Below are 16,517 nucleotides of genomic sequence, written 5' to 3'. Positions count from 1 at the left end.
CTCCATTCTCAGTGGACACCTAAAGTTGTCAGAGGGGCATATGTCGTTTGTTAAGGTGCAGTGTCTCCATTCTCCGTGGACACCTAAAGTTGTCAGAGGGGCATATGTCGTTTGTTAAGGCGCAGTGTCTCCATTCTCAGTGGACACCTAAAGTTGTCAGAGGGGCATATGTCGTGTGTTAAGGCGCAGTGTCTCCATTCTCAGTGGACACCTAAAGTTGTCAGAGGGGCATATGTCGTTTGTTAAGGTGCAGTGTCTCCATTCTCAGTGGACACCTGAAGTTGTCAGACGGGCATATGTCGTTTGTTAAGGCGCAGGGTCTCCATTCTCAGTGGACATCTAAAGTTGTCAGAGGGGCATATGTCGTTTGTTAAGGCGCAGTGTCTCCATTCTCAGCGGACACCTAAAGTTGTCAGAGGGGCATTCATTTGTTAAGGCGCAGTGTCTTCATTCTCAGCGGACACCTAAAGTTGTTAGAGGGGCATATGTCGTTTGTTAAGGCGCAGGGTCTCCATTCTCAGTGGACACCTAAAGTTAACAGAGGGGCATATGTCGTTTGTTAAGGCGCAGTGTCTCCCTTCTCAGTGGACACCTGAAGTTGTCAGACGGGCATATGTCGTTTGTTAAGGCGCAGGGTCTCCATTCTCAGTGGACACCTAAAGTTGTCAGAGGGGCATATGTCGTTTGTTAAGGCGCAGTGTCTCCATTCTCAGCGGACACCTAAAGTTGTCAGAGGGGCATATGTCGTTTGTTAAGGCACAGTGTCTCCATACTCAGTGGACACCTAAAGTTGTCAGAGGGGTATATGTCGTTTGTTTGAATCGCAATCGCCAACAGCCTCCATTTGGACTAGAACAAGGATGTATAATAAGGAGAAAAATGGTATGACACCACATTAAACGCTGCTTAAAGTATTCAGTCCCTCATCCTTGGGCACAGTAGCCGAGCGCCCTGACCACTGCGCCATCACGGCGGGGCACCAGCTGTTCGCAGCACTATAAAAGGTAAGGGCGACCTGAGAAATAATCAGGATCGCACGTACTAGAGGATTGAGCTCGTGATCTATCGTGCCCCATTAGGTGATAGGAATGTAGGAGCGTCGGAGCACAATCATGTCGTGTGAGTCATCCTCACAATAACACAAGTCGTCCTTACCTTTCTTAGTGCTGCAAAATATTTGTAAAACGGATCGAGTATAGCTTTCATAGGCCATATCGAACGACGTTCGCGATAGAGGTGTTGGAGAAAAGATTCACGTAAAAAGACCCTAAAGCAAACAATAGTGCATGGTTACAGCAATCCTCAGCAGCTAAGTGTTTTCTGTTAAATTAAAAAAAAACAGCCATGCTCCTTGAGTAAACATTTTCTGTTAATTTCAAGGAAAAGTACATATTATAACAACAACTAAAAAGTTTGTCTTTTAAATTAAGAAATTTTCACCTCTTTTTAGCGACGGCGTCTCTGTCCGCTTTTCATATTCGTGAGTCTTTTAGGTCGACTGTGTGTGTGTGTGTGTGTGTGTGTGTGTGTGTGTGTGTGTGTGTGTGTGTGTGTGTGTGTGTGTGTGTGTGTGTGTGTGTGTGTGTGTGTGTGTGTGTGTGTGTGTGTGTGTGTGTGTGTGTGTGTGTGTGTGTGTGTGTGTGTGTGCGTGCGTGTGTGTGTGTGTGTGTGCGTGTGCGTGCGTGCGTGCGTGTGTGTGTGTGTGCGTGTGCGTGCGTGCGTGTGTGTGTGTGTGTGTGTGTGTGTGTGTGTGTGTGTGTGTGTGTGTGTGTGTGTGTGTGTGTGTGTGTGTGTGTGTGTGTGTGTGTGTGTGTGTGTGTGTGTGTGTGTGTGTGTGTGTGTGTGTGTGTGTGTGTGTGTGTGTGTGTGTGTGTGTACTGACTCGTACCGCACGTTATTACGACCAATCGGCGCGCCGTAAAGGTACTCTGCAGGGTTGCACCACGGGTCCAGACTGGGCACTCAATTACAATTTCCGTCTCAGTATTGCTGGTTGAACCTTGGTGCAACAAACGATTTTCCACTGCTCGTCGTTGCTTGTTGCCGGATTTATTATACAATAGATGCGTAAGCTTGAACTTGCTGACCATTGGCATCGTTTACGCGGCTCTACGCACCTGCATCAGGCCGGCGATCTTGGGTGAAGCCGCGTTTCGCCTGAACTTCCGAAACCTAACGTCAGCACATTTGACTTCATCTTCCAATGAACCGGACATGCATCGGAATAGCGTCTTCCGCTGTTGGCTTGGCAGGCGTATCCTCAGGCATGCCGCGTGTCGACCTCCACCTTCATAAGGGGTGTCATTTCGCGCCGCCATTCACCCAAAAAACGTCGAAGTATTCACGTCACGCCTGTACAAATTTGCATTCTTAAGCTGAAGTCTTTGTGTGTGTCGTCCAGCGTCTGTGGGGGAGTCGAGGTACTACCAGGACAACGCCGGGGCAGTGTCGATACGATCGAGCTTTTCATCGAAACGTCGTTGAATCCACCGCCGCCAGAGGAGGGGAACAGCGGGCAACTGCATGCCATGTACGCACATCATAGTGTGACGCCATAAGAGAATATGATATGGAACATCGAACTTGAGCTTCTCATTTGAGATAGGCAGATGAGGTGATCATTGAACCTTCCGACCACGGGACCTTGTGCTTTCTAGTCAGACACGCTACGCCTAAGCAAGCAGGTGCGTTCCTTGGTGAAATCGGGGACTTATGTCTTCGTGGGATAGTCTTCCACATAATGTGGCAGCTTACGGCTGTATGCAATTTTGGTGCAAGATAATAGATGCACAAATTAAGAGATTAGTGTTTGGGCAAGTAGCAAAGTGCATAAGTGCGAACGAAGATCCCCAACGGCAGCCGCGAATGGAGTCATTAACATTGTCACAGCATACTTTTAGCTATAGAGCTGAGCTACCCCCCCCCCCCCCCCCCTGTTCTTTCATGTTCTATCGAGAACATGCTTAACTGATATTTATCACTGAACAAGCAATTCAAAGATTACGAATAATAATAACAGTAACATTTGTGATAATACTACTGGTTATGAGAAAGTTGAAAGACGCCGTAACGTATCGCTCTCTGTGCACGTCCGAGCCATCCCTTTAGGAAAATGGTGGAGGAGTGCGACAGAGATGGCAGAGAGAAGTGCCGTAATGAAGGGGGGCTTTATTTCGGACATCTTGGTATTTTTTAAACCTCTTGTGATCCACTTTGTGAGCTTCGTGCCGTCGTCGTTACCGGCGTCTGCATGCAGATCATCTATCTCGTTTGGCAGATGGCAAAGTGGAGAGGCAAGAGGAAACATGAGAGGAAGCAGAGTGATAAATGGCGCCAAGTGGCCTAGTGGCTCGGGTGATTGTGGTGAGAGCGAAGGAATGTACAGCGGGAAGGTGGCTGCCACGATAAGAACCCGGGGGGTGGCTACCGTGGATAGGATAGAATCGGATAGGAAATACGGTAGTTTCTCTAGGAAGGTCTTGTGCTAGTAGCAGAAGAGGTCCATCTTCCGTCTTCTCACAGGGTCGGTGCCCCTATTCCAGGGCTCCGCTGAGCTTCGCTGCTCGCTGGGCGTGCTGGATTAGACCTAGTCGGCAATCCAAATCGCCACTGGAGTACCAGGCTGGTACGCGACTGAGTACCAGGCTCTGAATCAGGCTCAGGGTATCCCCCTCTCGCATACCGCTCCGCTTCTGCGAGACACGCGTGATCATCCTGGCGACCTGAGTGGTCGATTGCTTGAGAAGGCCGAGCGTATGGCCGCATCGCTGATTGCTCTGAAGCCACATTCCTAAGACTCGTAACTTGTCTCGTTCGGGAAGTAGCTGTCCTTCGAGGGAGAGATTGAGAGTCCCTTCTTTGTGTTTCCCTTTGTGAACTCGCAAGAGTTCGGATTTTTCTGTGGAGCAGGCGAGACCTCGTGCACGGACATATTCTTCTACGCAGGTAGCCGCTGCTTGCAGTCGTTCTTTTTTCTGGCCGAGCGACCCGGAGGTAACCCAAACCGTGAAGTCGTCAGCGTACATGGCGTGCTGTATGCCTTCGATCTTCTCAAGCTGTCTAGCGAGTCCGATCATAGCCACGTTGAAAATTAGTGATGAGATGACGGACCCTTGAGGTGTGCCTTTGTTGGGGGTCGAGAATTTATCGCTGCGAAGGTCTCCGAGCCCAACCGTTGCAGTTCGGTTGGAGAGAAAGGCCTTCACATAGCTGTGAATCTTCTCGCCACAGTGGAGGTTGTCGAGTCCTTCCGTTACAGCCGCGTGGCTAACGTTGTCAAAGGCCTCTTTAATATCAAGGGCCATGACCGCGTTCTCGCCAGCGCTCGGGGCATTGGTGAGGACTTCCTCTTTGAGGTGTATGATGACGTCCTGGGTGGAGAGGTGAGCGCGGAAGCCGAACATGCTGTGGGAGTACAGGTCTTCGTCCTCCATGGAATTTTGGAGCCTCCGAGTAACGACACGCTCGTAGAGCTTGCCTAGGCAGGAGGTGAGTGAGATAGGTCGGCGGTCGTCGATCTGGAGTTTTTTACCCGGTTTTGGGATCATTACGACCTCTGCATGCTTCCACTCTTCAGGAACCGTTCCTGCGGCCCAGTGCCCGTTGAGGAAGGTTGTCAATTGGTCGACCGCCCCGTCGCTGAGGTTGGGTATGAGTTCACTATGAATCTTGTCTGCACCCGCCGCCGTGTTGCGCGTGCATACCTTTATGGCAGCGAACACTTCTTCCCTGGTGATCGGCCTGTCCAGGTGGGTGTTCGGTCTTCAAAGGTATGGTTTCGGGTATGCTGCAGGCAAGGTCGTGCCATAGCATTTCTCTTTTACATTTACCGTGGAAGTGGAAAGTTGTGACGAGGGTGGAGGAAGGCGGAACTTGAAGGTGGCTAGCACAGGAAGAACGCGGAGAGTGGTCCAGCTGTGAAAGCAGAAGCTCATGACAAGAACGCAGGAATTCAGAACAGGAGAGCGGTTGCAACGGGAAGAACTGGAAGTTTCTACCATGGAAGGAGGAGGTTTGATTCTGCTTCGCACCCTCTGATGATGTATTTCTGACACTCATATCACTGCCAGACTAATCGTTATCACCTCCTACTAACCTAGGCAATATTGTGAGGTAGCTTTTGCTACCCAATCCATACAGGTGAGGCGGCAGCTCATCCGACATTAGTGGGTCCACAGGGGTCACCTCTTTGACCAATCCTTTAGAACATCATAGTTTACGGACTGATCAACCTCCCATGTCGCCTTCAGTTCTCATTCGGGCCCACGCTAATGACGTCATTTTCGTGGTCCGAGATGCTTTATGTAAAATTTTGGAGGGTAAAGCTACTGATGGTCTCTCACACGTATCACAAGATGGGCGTCAAAAGCTAAGGTACAAGTCAGTCCCTCTAAGTCGTGTTGTCTACTCTTTCCGAAAGGTACTCACGCGGACCACCGCAAGCCTAGTATTCGAATAAAAGGTACATCTATTCCCTTTAAGTCTTCTGTACTAGGATTTTCGGAGTCTATTTCGATACCAAACTCTCATTCTATGATCGGCTCCTCCGGTTGCGTGAAAAAATGTAATGAAGTTGCTGACCGCGCCAAGCTTCCATGTTGTATCCGTGTGCATTTTTCTGCTTCGCCTTCGGCCGTCCGTTAGCTTCGTCGGCACACTTTTCTTCCGGCCATCGCACGTAACTCTCCTGTCTGGTTGATTTAGTCTGCTGAGACGCGTGTCCGCGAGCTTTTTTTTTTGTCTGTCCAGCTCATTCCCCTATTAGCTCTTACTGGCGTATATTATACTACATGTATACTGTTGCGCTGCAAGAGCTGGCAGTGGCTCTTCTCCTTGCAATAGAACTTTCGGGTATCAAGACTCAACTGCGTCCTTTCTGTTTAAACGCGATTACCACTTTTTGCTCTTGTTCTTTTCACCCTATACTGACATCCAGACAGCATATGACGAGTCGGTTTATTATCCTGTTTCCAGATTCACCGTTCAGAGCTCAAGTCCTGCAATGACCGCGCGCCTTGCATATTTTTACCCTTGGCTCATGCACCACTTCTTCAGTATGATCGGCATTTCGGCTATTGGTCCATGAGACCGTATTAGCAATGTTGCCAGATTTTCTATTAGTCAGGTAAAGGGTGCTTACGGGTCTTAGTATTTGTCTCTCACAGAAGTACGACATGTATTGCATCTTCGTCCGTTCTTTCCAGTTTTTCTATACTCCGACTGTTTGTCTATGTTTCCTTCTTTTTCCGTTTACAGGCCCTCAGCCTCAGTATTGCCAAAATTAATCAACGTCGGTTCCAAATGACAGCGCTGTCTATATCGGCTTTTTTCACGATCCGGATCCCTGTGGTGTAGTCGGTAACGAAATGCGGTACACTGCACAGGTCTCGGCTGCTACATCTCGTGCATCCTAGCTCTTCTCAGTATTCCAGTCCGTGTGCACGGGCCACCTTTGCATCTGCGGTGGAAAGACAATGTTCTCTGTAAAATGGCATTCATGTCACATCCAGCACTAGCGCTTGGATTCCTGATGTCGCTCACATTCCATCTTCCTTCTCTTCTCCGAAAGCCATCGTTCATCTCATAACAAGCCATGGTTGTTTTTCTTTTTATTTTCCCCATTTGGGTTTCGACAAGATAATAAGTGTCCTTGTGGGCGGGCATATGATTCTGTTAACCATACCTTGGTAGCTCTGCATACTTGTACCCACAATAGTTGCCAACTCCACCGTGTCCTGTCTACTTATTCTGGTGGAAATGCTTGGAAACTTCTGCGCACCAATCCAAGTGCATGCTGATGAGATCGGGGGTCGGGGGCCCAGGCTTCACTGCAGAAGGGCCATGGGGAGCAGAGACGAAGGACCAAGAGCCGCCATGGAGGAGAGGCAAAGAAGAACGTTTTATACACTTTTTACATGATGGAATTTTTACAGATATGAGGAAGAAAACGGAGCTCTCAGTGGAGACAATTTCCACCGCTTAAATACGGTCGGTTGTCCCCACTTCCCTAGCTGAGGAAACCAAGTTCAATCGGTGCAGTTCAATCACTGAGGCACAAGAGGTCACTGGAGGTGTCGCCCACTGCAGAGGGTGGTGCTCGAACCTCCTCTCACATCTTTCAGTGGCGAGAGCAAACTTCTCCAGTGTCCATGACGAACTTGTGCGGGCGATGGAGTTTCTGCACCAAGGCGAAACAGTCCGAGAAGTCGCCCGCTCGCAGCGGTCATTTCCCCCGCGTAATTCCATGGAGGTCACCCGCTTGCCTCGAGAATTCGGTGAGCGGGGTCAATGCTACTCGGCGATGCGCCTCTTGCCCATTCAGCACAAGTATAGGTTCCCTGTTGTCGCCGCCGTGGCGCCAAGGGGATAAAGGCTCGAAAGGCAACTCCTCTCTATCCCGAAGGAGGGGAGGCGGGAAGGGTTAGTCGGCGCAGCTGGAAACTAAGGCCACTCCGCCGCCGTCGCATCCGCCTCGCTGCTCTTGACGGGGGTTGCTTGCCGGCGCCCAGGTTTCTCGCTGTTGACGCCGTAGGTGCCAAGGGGGTTAATGCCCGAAAGGCAGCCCGTCTTCATCCTGAAGGGTGGGAAGGATTGGCCGCCTCGGCCGGAACCCTGGTCACAACAATGCTCTCTCATTAAACTAATAGTTGTAATTGTCATTAAGGCAATGCTCGGTGTTTCTCGCCCTGTCAATCATTCGGATAGCGCATAAGCTCTAGTTTTCTCTCTCCTTCCTCTTCTCATTGCTCTGATTTTCTTCATCCTTCTGTGCCCTACTCTGAGGCTAGTAGTCCTATATGCAGGAGGGCGCTCAGACGCCAGTGTCGGTGGTCGTTATGTCCACTTTCCCGCGTATGCCTCTTCGTATACATTTTTGGCTGTTTCCCCTTTTGTCCTTTTGAACTTACTCCTTATTCCCTTTCATCTCCAGCCTTTATTTATTACTTTGTTTTCGTTGCATGGCACCTGCCGCTTGAATTTTACTCCTGGCATCCGGTAATTTATTGTGCGCCTTTCTCGGCTCTAAGCTCCCTTTCTTTTCGATTAGATTTGATTTAAATTATACTTTGTTTTTCCTTTTTTTTTTCAATCCCCGTTCATTTATCTCAATTGGTTTAAGCTGGCGATAGCTATGCTGGAGCAGGTATTCTCCAACTTCGCCTTTTATTCCTTTTCTGTGAGCTTTAGAGGGACTCCGAAATGAGGCTGAGGGGTTGCCGCAGGCAGACCCCGATGGGTGGCTGTCATTATAAGGAGATCGGAGGAATGCGGACGACACGACTAACCGGTGTATCTAAACAGATGTAGTAATTAACTATCACTGCGGTGAACGATCTTTAGAAAGTAGTTCTCTTAAGAGTGTCACTCCAGTCCTGAGCAAGTCCGTATTTACCTCTCTGTTCTGACTTTGTAAGAAAATAAAACTAGCTGTGGTTTAACTTTGGTTAACCCTAGTTGAATTGCGATAGCAATGGCGGAAGCTTCTTTTGCCTGCTGCATTATTCCCCTATCACCCCCTATCAGTGTAAGGTGCTACATTATTGGGGACCCTTAAGCTCATCCTTTAAGAGTATGACGCGAGAGCGTAAGCTACCAGCCCACTATAAATGAGAAGGGTTCAATGCTGCTGAACCGAATGTGGAGCGAAAGCATTAGCACCTGCCGATGACCGAGTAGTCTTCTTCTTCTTCTCTTTCTCCTTCTTCTTCGTGGCTGTTCAAGGTCAAGCGTGGCCCTTCCCAGGACGACGCGATGGGCCGAAATCTGGCGCAGCTAGTATTGCTATCACAGTAAAAAAAAAATGTCTGTGGTTTAGCTTGTGGTTAAACCTGGAGTTACGCGAGAGCTATCTGCTTAGGTTCGGTTTGAAAGTAAGAACATGGCATAGTAGTTTACTCTATGGTTTCAACTTATGTCCTAAGGGGCGCTTTTGACCACTAAAGTGCGATGAGGCGAAATCCTCTATAGCGCGGTGGTCCGAAGCCCTCCACTACGGCACCTCTTTCTCTGTGTTTTCACTTCTATCTTCGCGATGACACGACAGCGCAAGCTACCAGCCAAACTATAAAGCATATCGCTTTAACCAAGCCATACCAACGCGCGCCTGCATGGCCTAGGAATAACGTGAATGCAGTGGTTTTGGCAGGCTGAATGTGATATCAGCCTCCCATATGAAAGGAGAGAACTAAGTTGGCAGCGCATGCCAAACGTAATGTCAGGAAGCCCTACGTCCACTTAGTGCGCGGCCATGTCAGCTGCCAGCTACTGCCTCCCACTGCTGCTACTACAACTACTACTACTACTATCACTGCTACTACTACTACTACTACTACTACTACTACTACTACTACTACCACTACCACTACTACTACTACTACCACTACTACCACTACTACTACCATGCACTGCCACTACTACTACTACTACTACTACTTCTTCTTCTTCTTTTCCTTCTTCTTCTCTTCCCTTCGTCTTCGCTCTTCGGTCAGGCACGGCAAAATGGCGAGACTGTGGCCAATGTGTTTCTCGCTACAAAAAGAATAGAACCTGCCTGGGGAAATTTATTACGCCCACAACGCAGTTAACTCTTATACATTCCCCTTACTAACTCATTACTACCCTGTCATTTTCTAAGATTTACTGACATCACACAGTCCATGACTGTCCCTTGCGTTTCGCCGCTATTGAAATGTAGCATTGAAACGTCGTATGCAGCCGACACTTCTCTCCGCTTCCTTGGCAGCCGAACGCAATATGCACTGAGCCACGGCAGATATATATATATATATATATATATATATATATATATATATATATATATATATATATATATATATATATATATATATATATATATATATCAATCAAGGGGAAATGAGGGTGCTCGTTATAATACATGAAGGAAAGAGGCCAACAGTCGGCGAGGCCAAGGAAAGCGTTGGGGATGGTATGTTTATGTCAGTTTTTTTTTTTTTTTTTTTTTTTTAATGTTTACTTCGATAACCACAGAAATTAGGAATGTAATCTGTTTAGAGGAGACGCGTTATTCGGAGGTCGTGGGTTCGGATCCCACCATCGGCACGTTGTTTTTTCTTCTACTTTGTGTCTAATTATCTTTCCTCTAAACAGATTACATTCCTAATTTCTGTGGTTATCGAAGTAAACATTAAAAAAAAAAAACTGACATAAACATACCATCCCCAACGCTTTCCTTGGCCTCGCCGACTGTTGGCCTCTTTCCTTCATATATATATATATATATATATATATATATATATATATATATATTGGAAGAAGGCCAGGTCGAGACGGCAAGGCAAGGGATGCCGTGTCTGGCGTTTATTCCGATGGACAAAACCCAAGCGCGTGACGGAGCCGGCGCCGCGGGACGATGATGATGGTATGTACAAATGAAAGAGGAAGCTCATGGCATGTACAAATTAAAGAATGTCCACAGAAGGCTCACACAATCTGCCCGGGGGGTTGGAAGCGGCCAGCCTGGCCGCTCCTAACTAACCGATGCATCGCGGCGCACAAATGGCGAGACACATGAACAATTTCAGTTCCGCGGTGGCGTCGATCAGCTGGGGGATTAACAGGCGTCACTTTGTAGTTCACTGGGGAAGTTGGCTTATGACCTCATAGGGACCTACGTAGCGGTGGTGGAATTTGTCACTAAGGCCAGGGGTGCGCAATGGGGTATAAAGCAGTACTTCGTCACCAGGACGAAAAGAGACCACTCGATGTGTAGAATCATAGCGAGTCTTGCGGTCTTCCTGGCACGCTGCCGTGTTGAGGCGGGCAAGATGACGGCATCTGGCCACACGAGATAAAAAATGGGCAGGTACTGATGTGGAGTAGAGGGGCATAGAGAAGAAGGAAGCGTCGAGAATTGTAGTGGGAGGACGGCCATAAAAAAGGAAAAATGGAGAGTAACCGGTAGTTCGCTGTACTGCTGTATTATAGGCGAATGTGACGAATGGTAGAACAGTATCCCAATTTCGATGATCTGGTGTGATGTACATGGATGTCATGTCCGACAAGGTGCGATGAAATCGTTCAGTGAGACCGTTAGTCTGGGGATGGTAGCTTGAGGTTGTCTTATGAAGGGTGGATGACGCGTGAAGAACTTCGGCAGCGACTTGCGATAAGAAGGCTGTACCGCGGTCACTTAGGAGCACCCGAGGAGCGCCATGACGCAATACAATTGATCGCAAAAAGAAATTTGCTACTTCTTCAGCGGAACCAGTCGGTACAGGTGCTGTCTCAGCGTAGCGTGTGAGGTGGTCGACAGCCGTTATAATCCAATGGTTACCCCCATCGGAGAGAGGTAGGGGACCATATACGTCGATGCCGACTACGTCGAATGGCGTGGCGGGCAAGGAAGAGGTTGTAGAAGGCCAGCGGGCGAAGAAGCCAGCCGTTTGCGACGTTGGCACAGAGGGCAGGATGCGGCGTATTTGGCAATGGTGGAAGATAAGCCAGGCCAAAAGAATCGTTTCCTCACGCGGTCGTAGGTTTTGTCAAAACCTAGGTGACCTGCAGTAGCGTCATCGTGGAGAGCCGCCAGTATACGTAGGCGAAGCACACGCGGCACGACTGGGATCTACCGAGTTCCATCAGGGCAATACACATAGCCCCCTTCATGGATCACTGCCTTGTCGTGGCGGAGGGGCTTGCGAAACTCGATGAAGTCGTGAGCTCTGCTGTGTAGGGCCACCCAAGATAGACAGGTCACGGCAGAGAGTTCTGACAAAATGTGATTCACTGGAGAAGGTAATGGCAACCCACTCCAGTATTTCCTGCCAAGAAAACCCTATGGCCAGTCACAATACCATTATCGATATGGCGCCGGAAGATGAGCCCCCCAGGTTGGAAGGCGTCCCACATGTTACTGGGGATGAACAAAGGGCGATTCCTAGTAGCTCCAGGACGAATGAAGCGGCTGGGCTAAAGCCAAAAGGACGCTCAGTTGTGGATGTGTCGGGAAGCGACCGGAAAGTCCGATGTTGCAAGGAGATATATCACATAGCAACATGGAATGTAAGATCTATGACGCAAGGTAAACTAGATATCGTCAAGCGAGAAATGGACAGATTGAACATTGATATCTTGGGTATCAGCGAGCTCAAGTGGACCGGAATGGGAGAATTTAACTCCGGCGACCATTATGTCTTTTATTGCGGGCACGAATCCAAGAGAAGGAATGGGGTCGCTCTCATAGTAAACAGAAGAATGGGCAAAGCAGTGCTAGGGTACAACCCCAAAAACGACCGAATGATTTCACTTCGGATCCAAGGTCACCCTTTCAACATAACAGTTATCCAAGTCTATGCACCGACCACTGCTGCTGAAGAAGCTGACGTTGAGAGATTTTATGCGGACCTACAATGCCTTTTAGACCACACCCCATCATCAGACGTCGTTTTTCTCATAGGAGACTGGAATGCTAAGGTCGGGAGTGAAGAAATATCCGGAATTACAGGCAAGTTCGGTCTTGGTGAGCCAAATGAAGCTGGGCAGAGGCTAGTAGAGTTCTGTCAAGAAAACAACCTGACCATAGCGAATACTCATTTTCAACAGCACAAGAGGCGCCTGTACACATGGATTTCACCGGACGGTCTGTACAGGAATCAAATCGATTATATTATTAGCCGGCAGAGATGGAGAAGCGCTATACAAGCAGTAAAAACAAGGCCTGGGGCCGATTGTGGCACCGATCATCAGCTTCTTGTTGCCAAAATTAAGCTTCGATTGAGGAAAGCGCAGAAAACTAGAAGGCCTTTCAGGTATGATCTGGATCAGATTCCATTAGAATATGCTGTGGAAGTGAGGAATCGATTTCAAGAATTAGATCTAGAAGACAAAGAGCCCGAAGAGATGTGGACTGATGTTCGTGATATAATACAAGAAGTTGCTACTAAGGTAGTTCCAAAGCAAAAGAAATGCAAAAAAGCAAACTGGTTATCTGAAGAGGCTTTGCAAATAGCTGAGGAAAGGAGGATGGCAAAAGGTATGGGGGAAAGAGAAAGATACAAGGTGCTCAATGCGGATTTTCAGAAAATAGCAAGGAGAGATAAGAATGCCTTCCTGAACATACAGTGTCAAGCAGTTGAGGACAACAGCCAATTAAGGAACACAAGAGCTCTGTATAAGACAATCAAAGATATCAAAGGAAGCTTCTGTGCTAAGCTGGGCGTGATAAAGGACAAACGAGGCAAGGACCTCACTGAAGCCTCAGAGATAAAGAAGAGGTGGCAGGAATACACAGAAGAACTGTACAAGAAGGACCCGGATGTGCAAACCCAAGATAGGACGGTTGTGATTTCTGATCTCGAGCCGGGCATCCTGAAGAGTGAAGTTGAATGGGCCTTAGCCAGCCTTGCTAAGAACAAAGCTAGCGGAATTGATGGTATTCCAGCTGAGTTGCTTCAAAACCTCAACCACGATGCTGTTAACACACTGCATACATTATGTCAAAAGATTTGGACAACCCTGCAGTGGCCACAGGATTGGAGGAGGTCAGTTTACATCCCCATTCCAAAGAAAGGCAGTGCCAAAGATTGTTCCAACTACCGCACGATCGCGCTTATTTCGCATGCTAGCAAGGTGATGTTAAAAATCCTGCAAGGTAGGCTGCAGCAGTATGTGGATCGGGAGCTTCCGGACGTGCAAGCTGGGTTTCGCAAGGGCAGAGGAACTAGAGACCAAATTGCCAACCTTCGCTGGATCATGGAAAAAGCAAGAGAGTTCCAGAAACCCATTTACTTCTGCTTTATTGATTATGCGAAAGCGTTTGACTGCGTAGATCACAGCAGATTGTGGCAAGCTCTCCAAGAGATGGGAGTTCCAATTCACCTCATCTGTCTCCTCAGGAACCTTTATGAAGGGCAAGAGGCCACAGTCAGAACTGGGCATGGTCTTACTGATTGGTTTCCGATTGAGAAAGGGGTGAGGCAAGGCTGCATACTGTCGCCCTGTCTATTTAACCTATATGCAGAGTGCATCATGAGGAAGGCCGGTCTGGACGAGTCTTCAGCTGGAGTGAAGATTGCTGGAAAACGTATCAACAACCTTAGATATGCGGATGATACCACTTTAATGGCAGAAAGTGAAGTGGAACTCAAGAGACTTCTGATGCGCGTACAAGAAGAGAGTGAGAAGTTTGGGCTTAAACTGAACATTAAAAAGACGAAGATCATGGCGTCTTGCCCTATCAAGTCCTGGAGCATCAATGGACAAGAAGTGGAAGCTGTGACAGATTTTCTATTCTTGGGTGCCAAGATTACCTCGGAAGGAGACTGCAGCCATGAAATTAGGAGACGCCTGCTTCTGGGAAAGAGAGCAATGGTTAGCCTTGACCGCCTAGTAAAGAGCAGAGACATTAGTCTACCAACCAAGATCCGTATAACCCGTGCTATGGTCTTTCCAGTTGTGATGTATGGATGCGAGAGTTGGACTGTGAAAAAGGCTGACCGCCGAAGAATTGACGCGTTTGAATTGTGGTGCTGGCGAAGACTCTTAAGAGTTCCTTGGACTGCCAGACGATCAAATCAGTCGATATTGTCGACCATAAACCCTGACTGCTCATTGGAGGGTCAAATTCTAAAGTTAAAGCTCAGCTACTTTGGTCATCTGATGAGAAGAGAGGAGTCGCTGGAGAAAGATTTGATGTTGGGAAAGGTTGAGGGTCGCCGGAGAAGGGGTAGGCAGCGAACGCGATGGTTAGATGGCATTCTCGAGGCATTGCAGATGAAGCTATGTGATGTTAAGAAGATAGTGAGAGACCGGAAAGCGTGGCGTGACATGGTCCATAGGGTCACGAAGAGTCGGACACGACTGAACGCCTGAACTGAACTGAATACACATAGCGGAGTAGGATGCCATTTTCGAGCTTGAAATTGCGAAGCTGTCGGCGAAGCCTAGCATTGAGCGGGTCCGAAGCGCCGATAAGGCGGTCGATGATAGGACGGCAGTAGGCATCGGCTAATTGCTGTGAGCGGAGAGCGTGCTTGTTCTCAGAGTCGTCAAAACAAACCGTTGTGATATACGTCGGGCAAAGAGACGGTCGGCTCTGGCCAGAGGTGGAAATGCATTGGGAAGAAAAACAGCAAGTTGATTCCGAAAGGGGACAGGGAGTAGATCGTCGGCGTCTTGGTGTTGGCGACCAGATTTATAAGTGGCGTCGAAATGGTATTCTTGCAGGCGTAGAATCCAGCGGCCAAGTCGGCCTGTCAAATTTTTGAGTGAAGACAACCAGCAAAGAGCATGGTGGTCGGTCACAACTGTGAAGTGCCGACCGTATAGGTAAGGGCGAAATTTTTGGACAGCCCAGACGACGGCTTTACACTCCTGCTCGGTAATGGTGTAGTTTTCCTCAGCTGGAGTCAAGGTCCGACTGGCAAAGGCAATCACTTTCTCACGTGATGTTGCATCACGTTGCAGAAGTACAGCGCCAAGACCGTGACCACTGGCATCGGTGTGCAGGATAGTTGGAGCGCTGTCACTGAAGTGGCCAAGAACAGGATCTGATCTAAGGGCGTGCTTTAGGTCATTAAAAGCAGTTTCGCACTGTTCAGTCCACACGAAAGGGCTGCGTGCTTTGGTAGCTCATGAAGTGGTGCAGCGATAGTTGCAAAATGCCTTATAAAACGCCGGAAATAAGAGGCGAGGCCGAGGAAACTGCGCAAATCTGTAGTCCGTTGTGGACGAGCAAAGTTCAAGACCGCGATGATTTTTTCAGGATCTGGGCGAATGCCGTCATGGCTGACCAGATGTCCCAATCTAATTTCCTTCTGTGCAAAGTGGCACTTCTTGGTGTTGAGCTGAAGGCCTGCCGAAGCGAGGCAGGTGAAGACTTCATTCAGGCGCGTGAGATAGTCATTAAAGGTTGCCGAAAATATAATAATGTCGTCCAAGTAACACAAACAGGTTCTCCATTTTAGGCCACGAAGCACAGTATCGATCATTCTTTCAAATGTCGCTGGTGCGTTACAAAGTCCGAAAGGCATAACATTAAATTCGTAAAGGCCATCGGGTGTTGCGAAAGCGGTTTTTTCTTTGTCGTCCTCGTGCATAGGTATTTGCCAATAACCTGAGCGGAGGTCCAAGGTCGAGAAATATTCGGAGCCTTGGAGAGAGTCACGGGCGTCATCAATTCGCGGCACCGGATATACATCGTTGCGGGTAATTTTGTTGAGTGCGCGGTAATCAACACAAAAGCGTACCGAGCCGTCCTTTTTTTTAACTAGCACTACTGGGGAGGACCATGGGCTTGTTGAGGGACGAATTATATTGCGATGGAGCATGTCATTTACATTTTCTTCAATTACTTTTCGTTCAGAGAGGGAAACCCGATAAAGCCGTCGGCGAACGATAGAGTTACCTTCAGTAATGATGCGATGGTGCGCAACACAAGTCTGTCCCAGTGGTGTGGAAGTGGCATCAAAAATGGCTTGGTGGTGTCGAAGCAATGCCAGCAGTTGTTGGCGTTGGTTCTGCGTGAGTTTAGGATTAAT

This window comes from Amblyomma maculatum, chromosome 1 (genome assembly GCF_055883805.1).
Source record: "Amblyomma maculatum isolate TAMU_Amacu chromosome 1, ASM5588380v1, whole genome shotgun sequence".
Lineage (NCBI taxonomy): Eukaryota > Metazoa > Arthropoda > Arachnida > Ixodida > Ixodidae > Amblyomma > Amblyomma maculatum.
Note: the sequence above shows the minus strand (reverse complement) of the source record.